The 8,800-nt window shown below is 41.9% G+C and overlaps 1 pseudogene across 1 annotated transcript; it reads left to right on the top strand.

Annotated features, from left to right (window-relative positions):
- The first annotated feature begins 6,860 nt into the window (after window positions 1–6,860).
- Window positions 6,861–8,800, top strand: LOC309964859 (lysine-specific demethylase 4D-like; annotated as a pseudogene). The gene has a single exon. The product of its transcript is annotated as a lysine-specific demethylase 4D-like (transcript).

Here is an 8,800-nt window from a genome sequence, read left to right as displayed (position 1 = left end):
AAGTGGAACCAAGGAGAAAGAGAAGAACTGGAGAAGACTATCAGTGCCCTGGAGGTCAGAGACATTTTAGGAGGAAGGAGGTGCGCCATGAATCAGTGATGTGGAGAGATAAAGGGTAACCCATGGAGCAGCACTTGGGAGACAATGTGATGATTTACAGAGATGAATTTCAGTGGAGAAGCGAGGTCAGAATCAGAAAACAAGAGAGATGAGGAAATGCTTTTGTAAAGGTGGATTATTTTTGCTTATGTTTTCACATGTTGGGTATTGAAATGAAGGTAATAGAATGGATGCAGCTTAAATCAGGAAACAGACTGATGACTGATGATTTAACTCTTTACAGAGGTGATAGTGATCATTTAATTGACCATAGTTTTGGAATGCATGGGAGGTGTCTATTTAAGGAGTTTAAATGGCAAGATTAGCTCTGGAGAGGGGGAGTAACTTCTCTTCCCCTGAGACAGGAGAGTAGGAAGAAAGATGGGGTGTAACCAAGAGGAGAGAGACTGCAGTGTGTGCCAAATGATTTTCGTTACTTATTTTTTTAATAAACATTTTTGGAGTGTGCACTGTATGAAGTACCAAGATCCCTTGGAAAATATGATGATGAAAAAGGCCTAGAGAATGCTCTCAAAGTAGTTTTATATGGAAGATAAGTCAAGTACAAAAATAACTCTAGGGATTGAGAATACAAGGTATTAACTTAAATATAAATTTTTCTATACCTCAGTTTCTTCCTCCATAAAATGGTAATAATGATAGTACCACCTATGTTTCAAGCATTCCGTTCTCTTTCTAGCTTACATTTCCGAGTGTTCTAATAGAAGTATCTGACCAAATGGAGACATTCAGCCCATGAATCAAACACTGTTTCATTCTCCATCATTGCCCTCATGTTCTCATTTCCTTTTTTACCCAGGATAAATTTACTGGCCCATCATTTTAATCACTCTCTTATCCCTCCATCCAATCCGTCAAGACACTTGTTCCTCTCTCCTTGAGATACACATGGCTGGAAAACCCTAACCCTGATGAAACCTTACTATTTGCTTTCTTCCCATCTTTTGAGTCCCCTTCTGCATGGAGGAAAATTCCACAAAGTCATACAATATGAGTTCAGGAAACACATCCAGACCAAGGCACACATAGGCTCTGCATTTCTTCAGCATCTACATGGAGAGGCATCCCATGTTGAGGAGGGCTTTGTTCTAGTGGAGGCCCCTTCCCCATTGCTCTTCCTTCATATAGGGCTTTGATGACAGCCACTTTATTAGGAAAGGGACCTTCAGACTGCTTGGGGAATTAAGCTGCCTAGATATCATGCCAGCCATTTACAGGAGCTGTCTGGGAAAGCCAGCAGCCCTGTACGTTAGGAGGCACCTGGGGACCTTGGGCCCTTTTGGATGCTATAGCCCTCCAGTCATGGAAGGAGTCTAGGCTAGCCTACTGTTCAGGCATCCTAGGATGAAAATATAGGGTCATTTTTGAACAATGCTTCTCCTTAATAACAATCTGTCCCCAAGACCCTTGAGTGCTCCTCAGGTGTTTCTGGAAGAGGAAGAGAGATATTATTTGACTTCCACCCAATTTTTAGAGGCTAAGTTAACTGCATTTGTCACACTCACTCAGGGATAGGCTAGATTGTCAACCACTTACCCTCCCCACCATTTATTACCAATACCTTCTATAGAGACCTCGAGATTGTTTCTTTTATTCTTTGACATTAAAGTTAGAAAAGGAGAAGAGTGCATTGATCCTCCATTACCTATCTTCTGCATATTCCATGGTGCATGAGGCTCCAGGGCAGAGATAGAAAGAGCTACTACTGCTCACTCAAAGGGCCCCTGCCATCAGTATTCCGGTCTGCAGCAAACATTTGTTTGATGCACTCTTCAAAAGCTACCAGCAGGGGTCACAGAGAGCAAGCCCTTCCTTGGTTATATTTTTTGTCCCTGATCCCAGACGCAAAGGATAAAGGTTTTATGTTTAAGCCAAATAGTGGTGACCTCTTTGGAGAGAGGGGTATTAGAGGATTGGGCCCCAGCCCCAGCTTCCTCTTGTCTTGAATGGACCCCAGATAAGTATAGGGACCTCTGGCACCTCTTGCAGACCATAGGAGATGTGGGGAGTTTCTATTACTTGGAACAATGGCAGGCCAGCTGACCTTAGTCTTATTGGGGAGACTACAGGGTGAGGAAGGTTCAATGCCTTTGTTCTCTAAAGGCAGTTGAGCTCTTCCTCACCGATTTCTTTAGCGTGGTTTTCTTCTCCTCTCCCTGGTACTTGTGCTGACCAGATACTAGTGGTGTTTAATGCCCTGACCACTGTGCTACCTCCTCCCATTCTGGCAGCTTTCCCAGGGAAAACCCTCTGTACCTAAAAGGACCCTGAAATTTTTATAACCTTTCGATCTCATATATTTTCTTGCAAGAAATCTTAAAGGAACTATTTCAGGCAAAATACCTGTGTTTTGTGGGCTGATAACGTTAAAAATGAGGCCTTTTACTAGACAGTTGGAAGAGCTGATTGCATTCAATTGTGTGGAATAATGAAGGATGGAGTTAGGGTGGGGCTGATTTGAGTAGAATCTGGAAGAGATACATGGGTACTGCCCATCAGTTCAAGTTTCATTTGGAAATCTTTTCTTGAGAGAGTACCTGTTTTCTTGGAAGGAAAATTGTCTCTTCTTTTATCCAAAGCAAGAATATCAGAGGAGACTTCACTGAGAAGTTGATGTTTGGGCTGAGGCTTGAGAGATGCCTGGGTGCAAAGACCATCAGACAAGAGTATACCGGCCTTTTTTGAAACACAGCCAGGAATGTGTTTGGAAGGAGAGAGCAAGGAGCAGGGTAGAAAGGGGTGAGATCAAGAGGTGATGGTGGGCCAGATCACTTAGGGACTTTTAGGACATTCGAAGGATTCTAAGAGGGGTGGAATAGGTGTGCTTGAAGTTTGAAGACAGGGGCAACAAAGAATATTTGAACGGTGGAAATGAGGGGGGCTTAACAGGATTAGGAAACAGTATTAAGGGAGCACGTGAAATTGGGTTAATGAGATAGTTTGCTTTGTTTGTTTTTTCTTTTTTTATTTGTACACATATTTTCTGTCCTAAAATTATTACTATTACATATGCTCCATAGAGTTCAAGTTGAACATGGAGTATACGTAGTGAAATTTATTTTTGACATTGTTTTCAATATGTTTTTGTTTTCACACACACACACTGTAGTTTATTTTTACAAGAGATAAATAAACTGACAGAAAGCATTGTAAATGGATGAACACAAGAAAACCAACAATGATTGCAATTACCAAACACGAAACACACTCATACTATGTCATAATAGTGACATTCAGTCCAGTAATCTTCCACTGTAACAGCTCCTTTACTTTGCAGTGAAAATTGACTTGTATATTTTTTGCCTCTGAGTCCTTGTGGGATTTTTTTTTTTAAACAGAAAGTCACAAAAATTATAATCATCCTCATCAGTTCTCTCATTCACATGTAATTAATTTTTTTTTCTTCTTGATATTTTGTAAGGCAGTGTTATGAATTCATCAGTTTGCCATTAGAGTTATGAAAATGCTCATTCGTTCAGTTCCACAGTATAGTCAGTTACCAAAAACCTGTACTTGTCAAAGTGTTTTCCATGAATTCCTTGAAAATGAAACCCTTTTATAGGAACATTTTTGCAAAAGCATCACAGTACACGCAGTACTCTTTGTAAATGACAAAAGACTTAAAAATACCATGGTTAAAGATTTGATGAAAGTTCATAATAATGCAATTGACAAGGAAATTTAGTTATTTCTGAAATATACATTTTAAAGTAATAACTAGTATTATGACTTATAACATTATACCAGAACATATAAGATATTTAGAAGTTTCGTGTAATGTCTGAAACATTTATTTTAATGTATTTCCATACAAATAACCTAAAGAAAGTTTAGTATTAGCTGTTTTCATGTGTTTTTTTATACTGCAGGTTATTAGTCATCAATTTTATGCACATCAGTGTATACATGTCAATCCCAATCGCCCAATTCAGCACACCACCATCCCCACCCCACTGCAGTTTCCCCACTTGGCATCCATACATTTGTTCTTTACATCTGTGTCTGAAGTTCTGCCCTGCAAAGCGGTTCATCTGTACCATTTTTGTAGGTTCCTCATACATGTGTTAATATACGATATTTGTTTTTCTCTTTCAAATAACTTCACTCTGTATGACAATCTCTAGATCCACCCACGTCTCAACAAATCACGCAATTTCGGTCTTTTTTATGGCTCACTAATATTCCATTGTTTATATGTACCATGATTTCTTTATCCATTCGTCTGTCAATGGGCATTTAGGTTACTTCCATGACCTGGTTATTGTAAATAGTGTTGCAATGAACATTGGGGTGCATGGGTCTTTTAGAATTATGGTTTTCTCTGGGTATATGCTCACTCATGAGATTGCTGGATCATATAGTAATTCTATTTTTAGTTTTTTAAGGAACCTCCATACTGTTCTCCATAGTGGCTCTATCAACTTACATTTCTACCAACAGTGCAAGAGGGTTCCCTTTTCTCCACACCCTCTCTAGCATTTGTTGTTTGTAGATTTTCTGATGATGCCTATTCTAACTGGTGTGAGGTGATACGTCATTGTAGTTTTGATTTGCATTTTTCTAATAATTAGTGATGTTGAGAAGCTTTTCATGTTGATGCATCTCTTTTTCCTAACTTTAATGAGAATGTTACTTTTGTTTCACTGTTAAGAATGATCCTTGCTATTTTTTACCTTGAAATTCTTTATCTTACAAAACAAGTTTCTCTTGATGCTTTGCAAGTAAGAATGTAAAATCATGAATGGATTTGGCATTTCATCAAATGCTTTTTTGGTACCTATAAGATGATGGTATTTTTCATTTACTTTGTTAATATTCTGAATTATATCATTAAATTTTCCAATGTTGAATCATCCTTCCTTTCTATTTGGTCATGATGTATTATTCTTTTATTATATTGCTGTATTTCTTTGGATAACATTCCATTTTATGTTTTCATCTATGCTTATAAATAAAGATGGCCTGTAGCTTTATTTTTTTATTTTCCTTTTTCATTTTGTTATCAGAGGTAAGAATAGCCTCATCTGAGTAGCTTTCCAACTTTTTCTATACTGAGACAATTTGCACAATAAGAGTTAACTGTTTCTTTCAACTTTTCTAGATTCACATATAAAATGATGTGTCTCCTGGACTTTCAGGGGTCATACTTTGAAACAGCTTCTTACACTGGGGTATTATTCAAGCTTGCTGGTGTTTCTTGGATCCATTTTGGATATGTTTCCTCTCCAGAAAATTATTCTTTTATCTTTTGAAAATCTTGCTGTCACGTTTCTCCTAAGATTCTCTTTTGAGATCTTAAAAATTCTTTCGTGCACTGTTTCATTCCTAGTGGTTTATTTTCCCCTTCTTTCTTAGGCTCAGTTATGCCCATGTTTTATTGCTATCATTAATTTCTTCCAAGAATACTTTTGGTCATCAGTGTTTGGTGTTGTATGTGTTTTCTTTCATTAACTTTGTCTTTATTCTTTGTTATTTTTTACTCCTACCCCTTCTTTCTCTTCTTCTATTTTATAGCTTCTTCAATTGAATGTTTAGTTCATATATTTTTAATCACCCTTGCTTTTTCTTTTGGTACGATGAAAGATATCTGTATCCTTTAATGCTTTTCACCCTAAACTATATTTTAAAATTTATTTAAATAAATTAAAAAAATATTTCACAGAAATTTGTAAATATCATCATAACTTGATGATTTATGACAGTGAACCATTCTGATGGCTGTGTAACCAGCACCTGGCTTCAGGATAGAATATTCACATTATTCTAGAGACTTCCTCACACCCCCACTCACAACCTCTTTCTCTCACAAAGGTAACCACTGGTCTGACTTCTAACATAGATTACATTGCCTCCTTTTTCTCTTTATACAAATGGAAGCAAAGAATAGGTATTCTTTTGAGTCTGGATAATTTTACTCAGTATTCTGTTTATAGAATTATTCTTATATTTTCATGTAGTTCTTGTTTATCTTCATTGCTGTATTGTAGTCCATTGTATGAATATACTACAGTGTACTTAACCATTCTAATGTTGACTGGCATTTGAGTTGTTTCCAGTGTTTGGCTACTGAAATAATGTTGTTCTGAACATTCTTGGACTTGACTTTCATTGCACAGACATACGCATATCCTAGGCATGAATCATAGCACATGGGTAAGTTCAATTTTAGTGGATACTGTCCAAATAGTTTTTCAAAGTGAATGTAATGATTTCCATTCTCCTTACTAGAGTACAGGAATTTCCACTGTTCACAACAACACCATTTCTTGTACTGTCAATCTTATGAAATTTTAGCCTTTCTTTGAATATGCAATTATATTCCATGGTGGTGTGTTATTTGTAGTTCCCTAGTAACTATCTCCAAACATTAGTTTGCAACCTGTCTGTATTATATTTTTTCTTAGGTTTTGTTTCCAATACTGCCCTGAAGACACGACATTTGGGATACCCACCCAGGGCTGGGTGGTGATTCACTAGAGCTCAAGAGGCCAGAGCCAAGTGTCAACCAAGGACATCAGAGACTTGCAGGCTCAGCCAGCATCAGTCCTGAGCAAGGCTTCTGCCCACCGTGGAGTCCCCTGTAGAATCAGCAAGCCTAAGAAATATTATCAACTCATTGCACTAAAGTCTACTGGGGGTTCCTGCTGATATACTCCAACCCATTTTTGAAAAACTAGTGTTTACCAGCATCCTCACCTATCCAGAACATAAGTAAAAACTTGAGAGTTTCTTGCTTATTAATGAAAGCTATGAAGTCTAAGTCCAACTGGGCCCAGAACCCAAGTTGTAGCATAATGGTATTTCATCCAACCAAATAAGAGTTTAATGATTTCAATAAATACATTGCTTATATGGAATCCAAGCAGGCCTGGCTAAGATCATTCCACCCCAGGACTGCAAAGCCAGAGAGACCTATGATGACATCGATGACATCTTAATAGCCGCTCCCCTCCAGCAGGTGATTTCTGGGCAGGCAGGTGTGTTTACTCAGCACCACAAAAAAAAGAAAGCCGTGACTGTGAGCGAGTATCGCTGCTTAACAAACAGTGAAACACACCAGACTCCATTCTACTCTAATTTTGAGGATATGGAGCAAAAATATTGGAAAACACGCCCCTATGGTTCACCAGTATATGGTGCGGACATCAGTGGCTCCTTATTCGATGAAAACACGAAGCAGTGGAGCCTTGGACACCTGGAAACCATTCAGGACCTGCTGGAACAGGAGTGCGGAGTGGTCATCGAGGGCGTCAACACCCCCTACCTTTACTTCGGCATGTGGAAGACCGCCTTCGCCTGGCACGTGGAGGACATGGAACTTTACAGCATCAACTACCTGCACTTTGGGGAGCCCAAGACTTGGTACGCGGTGCCCCTGGAGCACGGCCGGCGCCTGGAACGCCTGGCCAGGGAGCTTTTCCCGGGCAGCTTGCGGGGCTGTAAGGCCTTCCTGCGGCACAAGGTGGCTCTCATCTCGCCCACGGTCCTCAAGGACAACAGCATCCCCTTCGGTCGGGTCACTCAGGAGGCTGGAGAGTTCATAGTGACGTTTCCCTATGGCTACCACTCTGGCTTCAACCATGGTTTCAACTGCGCAGAAGCCATCAATTTCACCTCCTTGCGCTGAATCGATTATGGCAAAGTGGCATCGCAGTGCAGCTGTGGGGAGGCCCAGGTCGCCTTCTCCATGGACGCCTTCGTGCACATCCTGCAACCGGAGCACTACGAGCTGTGGAAACGCGGGCAGGACCAGACCGTGGTGGACCACACGCAGCCCACGGAGCCCAGCAGCCAGTTCCTGAACGCCTGGAGGGAGGTCCGCACACCTGGGGGACCCACGCTCCGCCGGAGGCACTGTCCGTCCCGCAGCGCCTCGCACAGCCGTCCGCCAGTGGCCGCCTGCCATGGGACCCGCTGTCGAGCCCCTGTGGATCCTGCGTCCCCGCCCCCCTAGCCGGCCCGGGGTTCTTGCTCTGCTGCCCAGTTCGGGGCTGCGGCTGCCTACAGCTCCGCGGAGCCTGGCCTGACTGCGCCGCCTACCGCAGGTCCATCTGCTGCAGATCTCCCCCTATCTGGACGATACGGTCCTCGTCATCGTCCTCGGGAAGAGGGGACTCAGGATCCGACTGTCCGGGCCCGGACTAAGAGGCGCCTCTCCTTAGACACAACGCACCCATCTCTGGACTTCGAAACTCAGCTCCCATTTGCTGGCGATCCCTTGATGGACAACCCTGCATTGCTGAGCCCATGGCTGCAGCATCCTTCTAAGCCTTCCGGGTGCTGTTACGCCCCTGATCTTCAACCCTTGGGTCCTCCATTGGATCCCGAAAATCCGATGCACCCTGGCCCATGCCTGCCATCTCTGGAGGGTATTACATCCAGTGTCCTTGACAGCCTCCCTTTGATTCCTCCCAACGTTCCTGGGACTGTGAGAGTGTTTCCCAGGGACGATGCTGGGAACTGCAGGGCCCCCGTGAACTTCTGTGAGGGTTTAAGTTTGGACCAATCTTATGCCTCTAGGAGTCTTGTCCCAGCTGCAGAGACCAGTCTCCCGCACACCCTTGACTGTGATCCCCTGGGGCTAAAGCTAGAGGCACCTGCATCTCTTGAGTCCTGCGAGGAATTCCTCACCAATGCATGGTATTCAATCTGTGAGCCCATGACGACTGAAGACTGCTAA

This window comes from Leucopleurus acutus (genome assembly GCF_964270905.1).
Source record: "Leucopleurus acutus genome assembly, chromosome: 8".
Lineage (NCBI taxonomy): Eukaryota > Metazoa > Chordata > Mammalia > Artiodactyla > Delphinidae > Leucopleurus > Leucopleurus acutus.
This window is presented reverse-complemented; position numbering and strand designations above follow the sequence as displayed.